The following is a 17865-nucleotide window of genomic DNA, read 5'->3' as shown; positions in this document are numbered from 1 at the left end:
GGGGCGCCACTTATCTATAATGGAGCAGCCTCCACTGGCTCTCAGTGATGTCACCGCTCTCTAGTATACGGATAGGCTGTATTCTCAGTGATGTCACTGCTCTCTAGTATACGGATAGGCTGTATTCTCAGTGATGTCACCGCTCTCTAGTATATGGATAGGCTGTATTCTCAGTGATGTCACCGCTCTCTAGTATATGGATAGGCTGTATAGTCAGTGATGTCACCGCTCTCTAGTATACGGATAGGCTGTATTCTCAGTGATGTCACCGCTCTCTAGTATACGGATAGGCTGTATTCTCAGTGATGTCACTGCTCTCTAGTATACGGATAGGCTGTATTCTCAGTGATGTCACCGCTGCTCTCTAGTATATGGATAGGCTGTATTCTCAGTGATGTCACTGCTCTCTAGTATACAGATAGGCTGTATTCTCAGTGATGTCACTGCTCTCTAGTATACGGATAGGCTGTATTCTCAGTGATGTCACCGCTCTCTAGTATATGGATAGGCTGTATTCTCAGTGATGTCACCGCTCTCTAGTATATGGATAGGCTGTATTCTCAGTGATGTCACCGCTGCTCTCTAGTATATGGATAGGCTGTATTCTCAGTGATGTCACTGCTCTCTAGTATACAGATAGGCTGTATACTCAGTGATGTCACCGCTCTCTAGTATACGGATAGGCTGTATTCTCAGTGATGTCACTGCTCTCTAGTATACGGATAGGCTGTATTCTCAGTGATGTCACCGCTCTCTAGTATATGGATAGGCTGTATTCTCAGTGATGTCACCACTCTCTAGTATATGGATAGGCTGTATTTTCAGTGATGTCACCGCTCTCTAGTATATGGATAGGCTGTATTCTTAGTGATGTCACTGCTCTCTAGTATACGGATAGGCTGTATTCTCAGTGATGTCACCGCTGATCTCTAGTATACGGATAGGCTGTATTCTCAGTGGTGTCACCGCTGATCTCTAGTATACGGATAGGCTGTATTCTCAGTGATGTCACCCTCTCTAGTATACGGATAGGCTGTATTCTCAGTGATGTCACTGCTCTCTAGTATACGGATAGGCTGTATTCTCAGTGATGTCACCGCTGATCTCTAGTATACGGATAGGCTGTATTCTCAGTGATGTCACCGCTGATCTCTAGTATATGGATAGGCTGTATTCTCAGTGATGTCACCGCTCTCTAGTATACGGATAGGCTGTATTCTCAGTGATGTCACCGCTGCTCTCTAGTATATGGATAGGCTGTATTCTCAGTGATGTCACCGCTGATCTCTAGTATACGGATAGGCTGTATTCTCAGTGATGTCACCGCTCTCTAGTATACGGATAGGCTGTATTCTCAGTGATGTCACTGATCTCTAGTATATGGATAGGCTGTATTCTCAGTGATGTCACTGCTCTCTAGTATACAGATAGGCTGTATTCTCAGTGATGTCACTGCTCTCTAGTATACGGATAGGCTGTATTCTCAGTGATGTCACCGCTCTCTAGTATACGGATAGGCTGTATTCTCAGTGATGTCACCGCTCTCTAGTATACGGATAGGCTGTATTCTCAGTGATGTCACCGCTGATCTCTAGTATACGGATAGGCTGTATTCTCAGTGATGTCACTGATCTCTAGTATACGGATAGGCTGTATTCTCAGTGATGTCACCGCTCTCTAGTATATGGATAGGCTGTATTCTCAGTGATGTCACTGCTCTCTAGTATACGGATAGGCTGTATTCTCAGTGATGTCACCGCTCTCTAGTATATGGATAGGCTGTATTCTCAGTGATGTCACCACTCTCTAGTATATGGATAGGCTGTATTCTCAGTGATGTCACCACTCCTAGTATATGGATAGGCTGTATTCTCAGTGATGTCACTGCTCTCTAGTATATGGATAGGCTGTATTCTCAGTGATGTCACCGCTCTCTAGTATATGGATAGGCTGTATTCTCAGTGATGTCACTGCTCTCTAGTATATGGATAGGCTGTATTCTCAGTGATGTCACCACTCTCTAGTATACGGATAGGCTGTATTCTCAGTGATGTCACTGCTCTCTAGTATACGGATAGGCTGTATTCTCAGTGATGTCACCACTCTCTAGTATACGGATAGGCTGTATTCTCAGTGATGTCACCGCTGATCTCTAGTATACGGATAGGCTGTATTCTCAGTGATGTCACTGCTCTCTAGTATATGGATAGGCTGTATTCTCAGTGATGTCACTGCTCTCTAGTATACGGATAGGCTGTATTCTCAGTGATGTCACCGCTGATCTCTAGTATACGGATAGGCTGTATTCTCAGTGATGTCACTGATCTCTAGTATATGGATAGGCTGTATTCTCAGTGATGTCACCGCTGATCTCTAGTATATAGATAGGCTGTATTCTCAGTGATGTCACCGCTCTCTAGTATACGGATAGGCTGTATTCTCAGTGATGTCACCGCTCTCTAGTATACGGATAGGCTGTATTCTCAGTGATGTCACCGCTCTCTAGTATACGGATAGGCTGTATTCTCAGTGATGTCACCGCTCTCTAGTATACGGATAGGCTGTATTCTCAGTGATGTCACTACTCTCTAGTATACGGATAGGCTGTATTCTCAGTGATGTCACCACTCTCTAGTATACGGATAGGCTGTATTCTCAGTGATGTCACCGCTCTCTAGTATATGGATAGGCTGTATTCTCAGTGATGTCACCACTCTCTAGTATACGGATAGGCTGTATTCTCAGTGATGTCACCGCTCTCTAGTATATGGATAGGCTGTATTCTCAGTGATGTCACCACTCTCTAGTATACGGATAGGCTGTATTCTCAGTGATGTCACCGCTGATCTCTAGTATACGGATAGGCTGTATTCTCAGTGATGTCACTGCTCTCTAGTATATGGATAGGCTGTATTCTCAGTGATGTCACTGCTCTCTAGTATACGGATAGGCTGTATTCTCAGTGATGTCACCGCTGATCTCTAGTATACGGATAGGCTGTATTCTCAGTGATGTCACCGCTCTCTAGTATATAGATAGGCTGTATTCTCAGTGATGTCACTGATCTCTAGTATATGGATAGGCTGTATTCTCAGTGATGTCACCGCTGATCTCTAGTATATGGATAGGCTGTATTCTCAGTGATGTCACCGCTCTCTAGTATACGGATAGGCTGTATTCTCAGTGATGTCACCGCTCTCTAGTATACGGATAGGCTGTATTCTCAGTGATGTCACCGCTCTCTAGTATACGGATAGGCTGTATTCTCAGTGATGTCACCGCTCTCTAGTATACGGATAGGCTGTATTCTCAGTGATGTCACCACTCTCTAGTATACGGATAGGCTGTATTCTCAGTGATGTCACCACTCTCTAGTATACGGATAGGCTGTATTCTCAGTGATGTCACCACTCTCTAGTATACGGATAGGCTGTATTCTCAGTGATGTCACCGCTCTCTAGTATACGGATAGGCTGTATTCTCAGTGATGTCACCGCTCTCTAGTATACGGATAGGCTGTATTCTCAGTGATGTCACCGCTGATCTCTAGTATATGGATAGGCTGTATTCTCAGTGATGTCACCGCTGATCTCTAGTATACGGATAGGCTGTATTCTCAGTGATGTCACCGCTCTCTAGTATACGGATAGGCTGTATTCTCAGTGATGTCACTGATCTCTAGTATATGGATAGGCTGTATTCTCAGTGATGTCACTGCTCTCTAGTATACAGATAGGCTGTATTCTCAGTGATGTCACTGCTCTCTAGTATACGGATAGGCTGTATTCTCAGTGATGTCACCGCTCTCTAGTATACGGATAGGCTGTATTCTCAGTGATGTCACCGCTCTCTAGTATACGGATAGGCTGTATTCTCAGTGATGTCACCGCTCTCTAGTATATGGATAGGCTGTATTTTCAGTGATGTCACCGCTCTCTAGTATATGGATAGGCTGTATTCTCAGTGATGTCACCGCTGATCTCTAGTATACGGATAGGCTGTATTCTCAGTGATGTCACCGCTCTCTAGTATATGGATAGGCTGTATAGTCAGTGATGTCACCGCTCTCTAGTATACGGATAGGCTGTATTCTCAGTGATGTCACCGCTCTCCAGTATATGGATAGGCTGTATTCTCAGTGATGTCACCGCTCTCTAGTATATGGATAGGCTGTATTCTCAGTGATGTCACCACTCCTAGTATATGGATAGGCTGTATTCTCAGTGATGTCACTGCTCTCTAGTATATGGATAGGCTGTATTCTCAGTGATGTCACCGCTCTCTAGTATATGGATAGGCTGTATTCTCAGTGATGTCACTGCTCTCTAGTATATGGATAGGCTGTATTCTCAGTGATGTCACCACTCTCTAGTATACGGATAGGCTGTATTCTCAGTGATGTCACCGCTCTCTAGTATATGGATAGGCTGTATTCTCAGTGATGTCACCACTCCTAGTATATGGATAGGCTGTATTCTCAGTGATGTCACTGCTCTCTAGTATATGGATAGGCTGTATTCTCAGTGATGTCACCGCTCTCTAGTATATGGATAGGCTGTATTCTCAGTGATGTCACTGCTCTCTAGTATATGGATAGGCTGTATTCTCAGTGATGTCACCACTCTCTAGTATACGGATAGGCTGTATTCTCAGTGATGTCACCGCTCTCTAGTATATGGATAGGCTGTATTTTCAGTGATGTCACCGCTCTCTAGTATATGGATAGGCTGTATTCTCAGTGATGTCACCGCTGATCTCTAGTATACGGATAGGCTGTATTCTCAGTGATGTCACCGCTCTCTAGTATATGGATAGGCTGTATAGTCAGTGATGTCACCGCTCTCTAGTATACGGATAGGCTGTATTCTCAGTGATGTCACCGCTCTCCAGTATATGGATAGGCTGTATTCTCAGTGATGTCACCGCTCTCTAGTATATGGATAGGCTGTATTCTCAGTGATGTCACCACTCCTAGTATATGGATAGGCTGTATTCTCAGTGATGTCACTGCTCTCTAGTATATGGATAGGCTGTATTCTCAGTGATGTCACCGCTCTCTAGTATATGGATAGGCTGTATTCTCAGTGATGTCACTGCTCTCTAGTATATGGATAGGCTGTATTCTCAGTGATGTCACCGCTCTCTAGTATACGGATAGGCTGTATTCTCAGTGATGTCACTGCTCTCTAGTATACGGATAGGCTGTATTCTCAGTGATGTCACCACTCTCTAGTATACGGATAGGCTGTATTCTCAGTGATGTCACCGCTGATCTCTAGTATACGGATAGGCTGTATTCTCAGTGATGTCACTGCTCTCTAGTATATGGATAGGCTGTATTCTCAGTGATGTCACTGCTCTCTAGTATACGGATAGGCTGTATTCTCAGTGATGTCACCGCTCTCTAGTATACGGATAGGCTGTATTCTCAGTGATGTCACTGATCTCTAGTATACGGATAGGCTGTATTCTCAGTGATGTCACCGCTCTATAGTATATGGATAGGCTGTATTCTCAGTGATGTCACTGCTCTCTAGTATACGGATAGGCTGTATTCTCAGTGATGTCACCGCTCTCTAGTATATGGATAGGCTGTATTCTCAGTGATGTCACCACTCTCTAGTATACGGATAGGCTGTATTCTCAGTGATGTCACCGCTCTCTAGTATATGGATAGGCTGTATTCTCAGTGATGTCACCACTCTCTAGTATACGGATAGGCTGTATTCTCAGTGATGTCACCGCTGATCTCTAGTATACGGATAGGCTGTATTCTCAGTGATGTCACTGCTCTCTAGTATATGGATAGGCTGTATTCTCAGTGATGTCACCGCTCTCTAGTATATGGATAGGCTGTATTCTCAGTGATGTCACCGCTGATCTCTAGTATATGGATAGGCTGTATTCTCAGTGATGTCACCGCTCTCTAGTATACGGATAGGCTGTATTCTCAGTGATGTCACCGCTCTCTAGTATACGGATAGGCTGTATTCTCAGTGATGTCACCGCTGATCTCTAGTATACGGATAGGCTGTATTCTCAGTGATGTCACCGCTCTCTAGTATACGGATATTCTGTATTCTCAGCGATGTCACCGCTCTCTAGTATATGGATATTCTGTATTCTCAGTGATGTCACCGCTCTCTAGTATATGGATATTCTGTATTCTCAGTGATGTCACCGCTCTCTAGTATACGGATATTCTGTATTCTCAGCGATGTCACCGCTCTCTAGTATATGGATATTCTGTATTCTCAGTGATGTCACCGCTCTCTAGTATATGGATATTCTGTATTCTCAGTGATGTCACCGCTCTCTAGTATACGGATATTCTGTATTCTCAGTGTTGCACAGGCTTTATTCTCGATGACGTCACTCGTTCCTAAAAGCTTTGTATAATGCTGATGCCTGTAAAGCTGTGTTCACATTATGTCACTTGGTGCTCACGCTCTGCCCATCACCTGCGCTCGTTCCTTATGATTCACTTCTATAATCTGTTACTTTCTGAACAGAACTTTCCAGTTTAACAAATAATGAAGAGAAGAAGCAGCAGCAGCAGTGGTAATACTCTGCAGCTAAGGTGTGACGGCGGCCATCAGCAGGGTCTCGTGTTCATACCTGCAGCAGGTTTCCGTCACTCTCGCCGCCTCGGGACTTTGATTAAGCGTCCTGGTCCTGTAATATTGATGAGTGAACGCAGAGGAATATCTGGTGTCCTCTTCTTCTTCTCACCCTAATGTGTCTGATGTTTGTTTTGAGCCTGTGCTGAGCGCTGAAGGGTTGGCGCTGCCCCATTAAATAAGAATCCCTTTCCCTTTGATACCTCTTGAAAGGAGGATGGATTACTGCTCATTTTATCGGATTACATTTATGGGAATTCCTTGGGCTTTTGACTCCCTGATTGATGCATTTTTACCAATCGCATTAGTTTCTTTGTCCCCGGTTATCAACAATGCACCGAGGTTTGTGAACATAACAGGATCAAAGGGTGCGAGGTTTGATTGCTCTAATGCCTTTTATCTTGTCCTGTCGTATGTCTGCTATTGTATGAATTAGCGCGGCATAATGGAGAACTGAGGCGTCTGCTCCGAAATATCCTGGGAGTGATTCGCTTCATGTCCGGGCAGTATGTATGTTGTTAGTACATGAGGCCATGGGGGCAGAGGAAGGATCCCTGACACTATGACTGTCGGCCCTAACTAGGCTGAGGCCTCACACTTATGGGGTAAGACTTAGGTCCAGGTCACATCTGCTTTCGGGTTTCCCCAAATGGAAGCCTATCCACATAAAAAATCAGTCACCTGCGGAAATCCACAGACCCCACAGACTATAATAGGGTCCGTGTGGTTTCTGAGATCAGTGCTGCATAGAAGGGAATAGAATGGCCAGAACGTAGATGTGAACTGGGCCCTAGCTCAATAAATCATATATCCTCCAAATATATATATATACACACACCATACCTCCCCAGGGGGATTCAAACCCCAACACTTTAGGGAATGCAAAGAAAAATCCAGGGGACGCAATAATTCCGCTTGGACCATCACTCACATCCAATAGCCCCACGTCCGTCTTATCTCCAGGACCCCGGATAGTTCTTCATGTCACAGCCAGTTCTGCTGCTCCAGTGAGTGACATTACAGTAGCCATGTGGCTACATAACATTACATAACCCCTGCCCTGACCTCCTCCAGCCTGTACATGGACCTGTTCAAGCAAAGCGCCCCCTAGTGAGAAAATGTCCCGACCGAGAAAAGGTAACAGAATATGACGTAGCATATACGCTCTCACACATGGTAGAAGGGCCTTCAGTGCCCCTATGTAATATAATGCAGTGCTAATGTATGGCAGCTGGAGAAAAGTATGGGCCAAGTATAGCATAATAATGTAATGTATGTACACAGTGACTGAGCCAGCAGAATAGTGAGCGCAGCTCTGGAGTATAATACAGGATAAGTAATGTAATGTATGTACACAGTGACTGCACCAGCAGAATAGTGAGCGCTACTCTGGAGTATAATACAGGATAAGTAATGTAATGTATGTACACAGTGACTGTACCAGCAGAATAGTGAGTGCAGCTCTGGAGTATAATACAGGATAAGTAATGTAATGTATGTACACAGTGACTGTACCAGCAGAATAGTGAGCGCAGCTCTGGAGTATAATACAGGATAAGTAATGTAATGTATGTACACAGTGACTGTACCAGCAGAATAGTGAGCGCAGCTCTGGAGTATAATACAGGACAAGTAATGTAATGTATGTACACAGTGACTGCACCAGTAGAATAGTGAGCGCAGCTCTGGAGTATAATACAGGATAAGTAATGTAATGTATGTACACAGTGACTGCACCAGCAGAATAGTGAGCGCAGCTCTGGAGTATAATACAGGATAAGTAATGTAATGTATGTACACAGTGACTGTACCAGCAGAATAGTGAGTGCAGCTCTGGAGTATAATACAGGATAAGTAATGTAATGTATGTACACAGTGACTGAGCCAGCAGAATAGTGTGCGCAGCTCTGGAGTATAATACAGGATAAGTAATGTAATGTATGTACACAGTGACTGTACCAGCAGAATAGTGAGCGCAGCTCTGGAGTATAATACAGGATAAGTAATGTAATGTATGTACACAGTGACTGTACCAGCAGAATAGTGAGCGCAGCTCTGGAGTATAATACAGGATAAGTAATGTAATGTATGGCCACAGTGACTGCACCAGCAGAATAGTGAGCGCAGCTCTGGAGTATAATACAGGATAAGTAATGTAATGTATGTACACAGTGACTGAGCCAGCAGAATAGTGAGCGCAGCTCTGGAGTATAATACAGGATAAGTAATGTAATGTATGTACACAGTGACTGCACCAGCAGAATAGTGAGCGCTACTCTGGAGTATAATACAGGATAAGTAATGTAATGTATATACACAGTGACTGCACCAGCAGAACAGTGAGCGCAGCTCTGGAGTATAATACAGGATAAGTAATGTAATGTATGTACACAGTGACTGTACCAGCAGAATAGTGAGCGCAGCTCTGGAGTATAATACAGGATAAGTAATGTAATGTATGTACATAGTGACTGTACCAGCAGAATAGTGAGCGCAGCTCTGGAGTATAATACAGGATAAGTAATGTAATGTATATACACAGTCACCAGCAGAATAGTGAGCGCAGCTCTGGAGTATAATACAGGATAAGTAATGTAATGTATGTACACAGTGACTGTACAGCAGAATAGTGAGCGCAGCTCTGGAGTATAATACAGGATAAGTAATGTAATGTATGTACACAGTGACTGTACCAGCAGAACAGTGAGCGCAGCTCTGGAGTATAATACAGGATAAGTAATGTAATGTATATACACAGTCACCAGCAGAATAGTGAGCGCAGCTCTGGAGTATAACACAGGATAAGTAATGTAATGTATGTACACAGTGACTGTACCAGCAGAATAGTAAGCGCAGCTCTGGAGTATAATACAGGATAAGTAATGTAATGTATGTACACAGTGACTGTACCAGCAGAATAGTGAGCGCAGCTCTGGAGTATAATACAGGATAAGTAATGTAATGTATGTACACAGTGACTGTACCAGCAGAATAGTGAGCACAGTTCTGGAGTATAATACAGGATAAGTAATGTAATGTATATACACAGTCACCAGCAGAATAGTGAGCGCAGCTCTGGAGTATAATACAGGATAAGTAATGTAATGTATGTACACAGTGACTGTACCAGCAGAATAGTGAGCGCAGCTCTGGAGTATAATACAGGATAAGTAATGTAATGTATGTACACAGTGACTGTACCAGCAGAATAGTGAGCGCAGCTCTGGAGTATAATACAGGATAAGTAATGTAATGTATGTACACAGTGACTGTACCAGCAGAATAGTGAGCACAGCTCTGGAGTATAATACAGGATAAGTAATGTAATGTATATACACAGTCACCAGCAGAATAGTGAGCGCAGCTCTGGAGTATAATACAGGATAAGTAATGTAATGTATGTACACAGTGACTGTACCAGCAGAATAGTGAGCGCAGCTCTGGAGTATAATACAGGACACAGTTCTGGATCAGTAATGGTAATCACTTTAAAATGTATTTCAGTAGACCATGTGCAGTAAAATCCAGAAGTTATTTGTGGTTGACTGAAAATTTCTACCAAAATGCAAATCACTTGCTTCATTTAACCTCTTGGTGATTCATCGGAAGCTTTGGATGAAACATTATTACAGATATAAAGTAGTTGGTGCTGAAGTTTCCAAACTACAGAAATTTCCAGCTAGCCCTAAAGGGTTCTGGGTTCTTTACTGACTTCTTCATCTTTTTTAACGTTTGGGATCTCTGTGCCAAAATTTAAGGTGAATTTCCCCTTTAATGAACTGGAATTTACCTTTTAAAGTTTCAGTCATTGAACAATTGCTGCATCCTAGAGAGGCTGGGGGTTGTGATTACATTTGTATGCAGAGTCCCAGCAGTGACGCCTGAGTCCTCCAGCGACTGCTCCTGCAGCAATGAAACCCCCTTTTTATTTCCGACATCAAAGAGCGGCTTATTATCCTGCTGAAAGGGAAGGACTGAGATTTTAATAGTTTCTCTCTTTTTTTTTTTTTTTTTTTTCTTCCCTTGAAATAATAAGTGCAAGCACAAGCCCGGACTTACAAAGTCACACCTCTTGATCTGAAGACGTTGGCTTATGGAGAAACCTGCTGGAAAGACACCTCTTAAGAGTTTCCATTGATGGCGTCAAATAATTCTTTGGCTAATACCCGTGATTGATTTCTACTCGCAGCCGGCGAGGTTAAACTGTTTCTAAAAAGGTTTCGACATCAAAGCCGAGATGTCCAGATTAGTGCAGAGACCTCTCCATAGGTGAATGAGAGGCAAGGCCCGTAATGTACTTCAGGGTCTTTTAAGTTGTTCCACTTGGGAAAGTTACCTGCTTCTTGGGAAATGACCTGCACGGGCGGCTTCACACAGGCCTCCCGCTGAGTCCTCGCCATCTTCGCCTCTCTGGGGCTTCACTACAAGTCGGACGTTGTCGTAATAAACATTCCCTGTAAATATTTACCAAGGAGAACTGAACATTTCCACTTATCTACCGCTTCCCTTCAATAGGGTCATTATATGGAGAAGATGACGAAAGCCAGATCTTCATCAAACCAGAGCGACATGGCGCCTCGCGCAGGATCTCATCTACAGGGGGAGGCCAGATGGCTTTTACAGATAAATTCCAACTTAAGGGAACATTGTATGAAAATAATTGTGCAAAATCAGATAAAATGACTGAAAATTGCTGCTGTTCTGTCTTGGTTTAACAGTCACCTATTAAAGTGGGTTGATCCTCCCCACTCATACGGGGGGGGGGGGAGGGGGGGGGTCTTCTCGGTCTCAGTCTTTGCTATCAGTTTTTTGGGTCCATTCTTAGCATTTACCCAGATAAATATTTGGCTAAGTTCACACCTGCATCAATAGGAGTCTCTGAGAGAAAAGTCTAGGGAGCTCTGTGGGTAACCACTGAACTTTAAGGCCCCACGGGATGTAAATGCCGTGATTTGCCCACAGCGGAGTTGCTGCGGGAAAAATCGTGGCATTTTACAGTGCAAACAAAGTGGATGGGATTCATGCTATTCCCATGCCAACCTTGCGGAAAAAACGCAGTGCGGACACGCTGTGATTTGCAAAGCCATTGCAGCAAATCGCAGCATGTCAATTATATCTACGGAAACGCCGGCGGCTTTCCTGTATATATAATGGGAAGAGAAAGTCCGCAGAGGAAAACTCAGTGAACTTTCTCTTCAAAGTGCTGCGGAAAGAACCGCAGTGCGATCACACCGCGGTTCTTTCCGCAGCGCTTTATCGCTGCATTTACAGCCCGTGGGGCCTTAGCCTTAAGGTATGGGATCTCCGTGGTTCAGGTCCCCCAGCAGACCCAAATGACAGAGAGCCTGGCACAAGTGGGGACTGGGGTTGAGCCGATCTTGAGATTTCAGGATCGTTTTTACAATCTGATTTTCGATCATTTTCCAGCCGATCCCGATTGTGAAATTTGCTCGATTGCCGATCGGGGTCGGTTCTGTAGCAAATCCTCAGCTGTGAGTAAGGCGAGGTTCACATCTGCTTCAGACTCCATTGGAGACTACACTGCAAAAACCACAGAAATTTGGTGACTCTGAAAAATCCAATATTATTATTTCTGACATTTTTGGATTTGTCGTTGCTAATGGACGTTGTGTCCGGTCATTTATTAACCATCTCTTTGCCAGGCTTTGACATTGCAGATAATGTTTCATATTTATTGCATTGGTAGAAGAATCCTCCTTGCTTTATGTCCTGTCGTCTTCTGCTCCTCCTGTTGTAATATCTGGATCTCCTTAGAAGGTAACGGGAGAATTTAGGGTCATTCCATGTCAAGTGGACCAGTGCTCCCTACTCGACATCTCCAGTGAAAGGTCAACAGTGCCCCAGGTATTTGATATCTGCCCCTAAAAATTTACAGAACCTCGTTTCAAACATACATGAACATCCATATAAATTGTAAATTGGTCAGGCTCCTCCCACTAAACCTCATTCACTTTAAAAAAAAAAGTGCCCAGACTGGCATAAAATGTCAGAAAGAGGCAACTGCTCCTGCAAAAATGGCGGGCGCTAAACTTTGCAACTGTTTATGCCACAAAAGTCGTGCAAAGATCTGGGGCCCCACATGGCGTAAATGCCACGGAAAAGAACGCTGCGTTTTGCAATCTCTTAGTTTTGGAATTCAGAACGTGCTCACTGCGTATATTTTCTTGCAGCATGTGAAGGGAAAAGTGACTGTAACTGGTAACAAAAGTCCAAAACATGAAAACTCAGTAACCTGCGGCACATGTGGCTGGGATCTGTGGCGATCCTGGACGATTTAGTTCATGGCTTGTATTTTGCTTTCCTCCACGTTTCCACTCGGCGGACTGTTCTTAATGTGGAGGATTCAATCACCTCCTCTGCGGGCGGCTTCCTGCCTATTTTCCCCTGTGTATTTGTGTTCATTCAGGGGGCCCCTGGCTTTTGAGCTGTGTCCCCTCACACTTTTTGCAAGCAATGAGTGAGGTTGTTAGTTAGATGTAATATACTATTAGTGGCGGGGACAATGGCGCTGCTATTTATTGCAATGTTATTGTCGGCAATTGATTGATATCTTGATTAATTTCCAGAAGGCGTTCCACCAGGTGTTAACTCCTCGCAGACTGGAAGCTGTGTCCATGCGCTTCATGGTATATTAGGAGCACAGACATGCTCAGTGACTGCCGTGAGCCTTTGTTTGCATTGGCAGGCTGTGGAACTCCCTGCGGCTGCCGCCATAAAGACGTTTCTGTTAGAAGCCGGAGAGCTCATTGTCGAAAAATTGTCCCTCAAAAAAAATTAGCATGGTACAAGGACGAAGGCATCATGTTGCACAAATGACAGCTGCCTGGCTGAAACAATGGGGACGAAATGGCTTTTTCGAGCGGAGCATTTCTCATGTAAATTTCCTTGCACGCTGCCCCATAGGAGAGAACGGATAAAACCAACTCTACAAGACGTTCTCCTGGAGGACGAAGCTTCTGCGCCTGGTCAAAGCCACGTCATGGCCTGCAGGCATTAAAGGGGCTCCCTGCTCTTTGGGAAATAAATCTCAGTCATTGCATAGAGAAGACTTCTGCAACTTCCTAAAGTAGTTTAGATTTCAGCTCTGCATCATTTTCATCATCTCGACTTCCCGTGACTGGACAGGAACCTTCTTGCTTAAGACTGAGGCCACATGAAGTGAAACACAGTGTAAAATAACATAAAATAACATAAAATAACACTGCTTCGCTACACAATATTTGTAGGAAAAATTGACATGCTGCGTTTATCTTTGTGGACAAGATTCAGGTTGAGGCCCGACATTGTGAAACGCAGCTTTTTTTGTTGCACATTTTGCTGGGTTTTTTGAGCAAAGAGAGAGGTATAAGAACCACTGAGCCACCTTACTGAGCACTGAGTAGCCATACTAACCACTGAGCCACCTTACTAAGCACTGAGCAGCCATACTAACCACTGAGCCACCTTACTGAGCACTGAGCCGCCATACTAACCACTGAGCCACCTTACTAAGCACTGAGCAGCCATACTAACCACTGAGCCACCTTACTGAGCAGCCATACTAACCACTAAGCCACCTTACTAAGCACTGAGCCACCTTACTGAGCACTGAGCCACCTTACTAAGCACTGAGCAGCCATACTAACCACTGAGCCACCTTACTGAGCACTGAGCCACCTTACTAAGCACTGAGCCGCCTTACTAAGCACTGAGTCGCCTTACTAAGCACTGAGCCACCTTACTAAGCACTGAGCAGCCATACTAACCACTGAGCCACCTTACTGAGCACTGAGCCGCCTTACTAAGCACTGAGCCGCCTTACTAAGCACTGAGCCGCCTTACTAAGCACTGAGCAGCCATACTAACCACTGAGCCACCTTACTGAGCACTGAGCCGCCTTACTAAGCACTGAGCAGCCATACTAACCACTGAGCCACCTTACTAAGCACTGAGCAGCCATACTAACCACTGAGCCACCTTACTGAGCACTGAGCCGCCATACTAACCACTGAGCCACCTTACTAAGCACTGAGCAGCCATACTAACCACTGAGCCACCTTACTGAGCAGCCATACTAACCACTAAGCCACCTTACTAAGCACTGAGCCACCTTACTGAGCACTGAGCCACCTTACTAAGCACTGAGCAGCCATACTAACCACTGAGCCACCTTACTGAGCACTGAGCCACCTTACTAAGCACTGAGCCGCCTTACTAAGCACTGAGTCGCCTTACTAAGCACTGAGCCACCTTACTAAGCACTGAGCAGCCATACTAACCACTGAGCCACCTTACTGAGCACTGAGCCGCCTTACTAAGCACTGAGCCGCCTTACTAAGCACTGAGCCGCCTTACTAAGCACTGAGCAGCCATACTAACCACTGAGCCACCTTACTGAGCACTGAGCCGCCTTACTAAGCACTGAGCAGCCATACTAACCACTGAGCCACCTTACTGAGCACTGAGCAGCCATACTAACCACTGAGCCACCTTACTAAGCACTGAGCAGCCATACTAACCACTGAGCCACCTTACTGAGCACTGAGCCGCCATACTAACCACTGAGCCACCTTACTAAGCACTGAGCAGCCATACTAACCACTGAGCCACCTTACTGAGCAGCCATACTAACCACTAAGCCACCTTACTAAGCACTGAGCCACCTTACTGAGCACTGAGCCACCTTACTAAGCACTGAGCAGCCATACTAACCACTGAGCCACCTTACTGAGCACTGAGCCACCTTACTAAGCACTGAGCCGCCTTACTAAGCACTGAGTCGCCTTACTAAGCACTGAGCCACCTTACTAAGCACTGAGCAGCCATACTAACCACTGAGACACCTTACTGAGCACTGAGCCGCCTTACTAAGCACTGAGCCGCCTTACTAAGCACTGAGTCGCCTTACTAAGCACTGAGCAGCCATACTAACCACTGAGCCACCTTACTGAGCACTGAGCCGCCTTACTAAGCACTGAGCAGCCATACTAACCACTGAGCCACCTTACTGAGCACTGAGCAGCCATACTAACCACTGAGCCACCTTACTAAGCACTGAGCAGCCATACTAACCACTGAGCCACCTTACTGAGCACTGAGCCGCCATACTAACCACTGAGCCACCTTACTAAGCACTGAGCAGCCATACTAACCACTGAGCCACCTTACTGAGCAGCCATACTAACCACTAAGCCACCTTACTAAGCACTGAGCCACCTTACTGAGCACTGAGCCACCTTACTAAGCACTGAGCAGCCATACTAACCACTGAGCCACCTTACTGAGCACTGAGCCACCTTACTAAGCACTGAGCCGCCTTACTAAGCACTGAGTCGCCTTACTAAGCACTGAGCCACCTTACTAAGCACTGAGCAGCCATACTAACCACTGAGCCACCTTACTGAGCACTGAGCCGCCTTACTAAGCACTGAGCCGCCTTACTAAGCACTGAGCCGCCTTACTAAGCACTGAGCCGCCTTACTAAGCACTGAGCAGCCATACTAACCACTGAGCCACCTTACTGAGCACTGAGCCGCCTTACTAAGCACTGAGCGCCTTACTAAGCACTGAGTCGCCTTACTAAGCACTGAGCCGCCATGCTTCCTGCGCTCACTATTCTGCTGGTGCAGTCACTGTGTACATACTGTACATTACATTACTTATCCTGTATTATACTCCAGAGCTGCGCTCACTATTTTGTTTTTGTGAACATTTGGGTCACATGATTTTGGGTGTATCACTTCTGTTTGTACAGATTGCACTCACAGACAACGTGTCATCCTTACACACTAGCGGTTACCCGTATTGTACCCAGTCTAGAATTATATAGCCAGGCTGATATATGCCATCTGCACGGATACCTTGTAACAGCCTGTCAGGAATGGAGAGAGAATTGTGCCGATGACAGAAGATATCTTGATGTCTAGATCTACACACAGTATCTCTCAGGTTCACGCTAGTGTCAGCTGTCCATTGCTCTGGTCTGTCAGAGGACCAAAACAATGGATAGGCTAAAATAGCAGCTACCTGCAGAGCCAAACAGACCCTATCGAACATAATGGGATCCGTCAGGTGTCTGTTGTGGCAGGAGAAGGCGTCCTGAGCGCTGGGCTTTTTCATCTGCCAATTTTAGGCAGACACTGCATTGAGTCCAATGCTTCCACTGGTTTTCAGACTCTGAATCTAAATTACAGTGTTTCTATTAACTGACAGCAAGCAGAGATCTCCAAAATGAACCTTAATGTCCATGAACCAAGACAAGGTGAAGGTGGCTGACTTACCATGTCTGCACATTCTATAGTTCGACTTCTCCTGTAAAATGCTGCAATAACCCCCCACAAATTGGTCACTTTTGCTGCCGCTCACCTGCAGGTTTCAGTCAGAAGTTACTTTTGCATTGCAAAGGTCAAAATCCATGGATGAAACCTGCAGAGCATGATACCTCTCCATTGTCAGATCCCACATCCACCCCTAGTTCTTCTGTCTCACTTTACTGCCACCAGAAAATGCAGATCCCTCCTAGGGCCGGCAGCGGCTGGAGTTCATGCCATGACCATGAGTCACTATACACCGCGGTGGTGGCATCTTCCCATGTTCCGGTGTAAGGTGACATCATGCCTATTGATATAAGATTGGTTATGAGGATGTCTATGGCCCTCAGTGTTTGCATTGCATAACAAGTAACACAATGAAGTCACTAAAATCTATTCTCAAACAATTTGTCTATTTTTTTCGGAGTGGGGAGGGGATGTGAACAATTGCATGCTCTGTAATGTTAAATAAACATTTGCGTTGGCTGCGGACGGAGCAAAGTGCATTAGAAACTCTCAGAGAGTATTGGTGGAGAAGCCAAGTGATTGACACATGTCCCGGAAGAAACTCTGCGCAGTCATATCATGTTTCCTTATTCTGCGTTTGTTTGCACTGTAAGGGTGCATTCACACTGAGTAAACGCTAGCTTATTTTGTAGAGTAAAATTACACTTGTAAATTTTGCTATCCCATTGACTTCAATGATATTTTTTTACAAGTGTAAAAATACGCCTGTAAAAAATACGCCTGTAAAAAATACGCCTGTAAAATGTCATTGAAGTCAATGGGATAGCAAAATTTACAAGTGTAATTTTACTCTACAGAATAAGCTAGCGTTTACTCAGTGTGAATGCACCCTTAATAAGATCTGGTATTGGTTTTCAGTTTTCTTGGTGTGATTTATGCCTTGTTTTTTGGATGACTAAGGGAGCCTG

General features: G+C 44.9%; 1 long non-coding RNA gene across 3 annotated transcripts; it reads right to left on the bottom strand.

The window, feature by feature from the left end:
• Positions 1-1040: 1040 nt before the first annotated feature.
• LOC142217531 (uncharacterized) lies at positions 1041-3994 on the bottom strand. 3 transcript variants are annotated; one of them, XR_012717388.1, is made up of 4 exons: positions 3931-3994; positions 3495-3721; positions 3062-3156; positions 1041-1416 (listed from the first exon to the last, which is right to left on the bottom strand). It is a non-coding gene; the product is annotated as an uncharacterized LOC142217531 (long non-coding RNA). The 3 variants fall into 3 exon arrangements; XR_012717387.1 differs by lacking the exon at positions 3931-3994 and having other exon boundaries at positions 3495-3758; XR_012717389.1 differs by lacking the exons at positions 3062-3156; positions 3495-3721; positions 3931-3994 and adding exons at positions 1886-1934; positions 2233-2414.
• Between the last annotated feature and the right edge of the window lie 13871 nt (positions 3995-17865).

The sequence above is a fragment of the Leptodactylus fuscus genome, chromosome 8 (genome assembly GCF_031893055.1).
Source record: "Leptodactylus fuscus isolate aLepFus1 chromosome 8, aLepFus1.hap2, whole genome shotgun sequence".
Classification (NCBI taxonomy): Eukaryota; Metazoa; Chordata; class Amphibia; order Anura; family Leptodactylidae; genus Leptodactylus; species Leptodactylus fuscus.
Note: the sequence above shows the minus strand (reverse complement) of the source record. Positions and strands in the feature narration are given on the sequence as shown.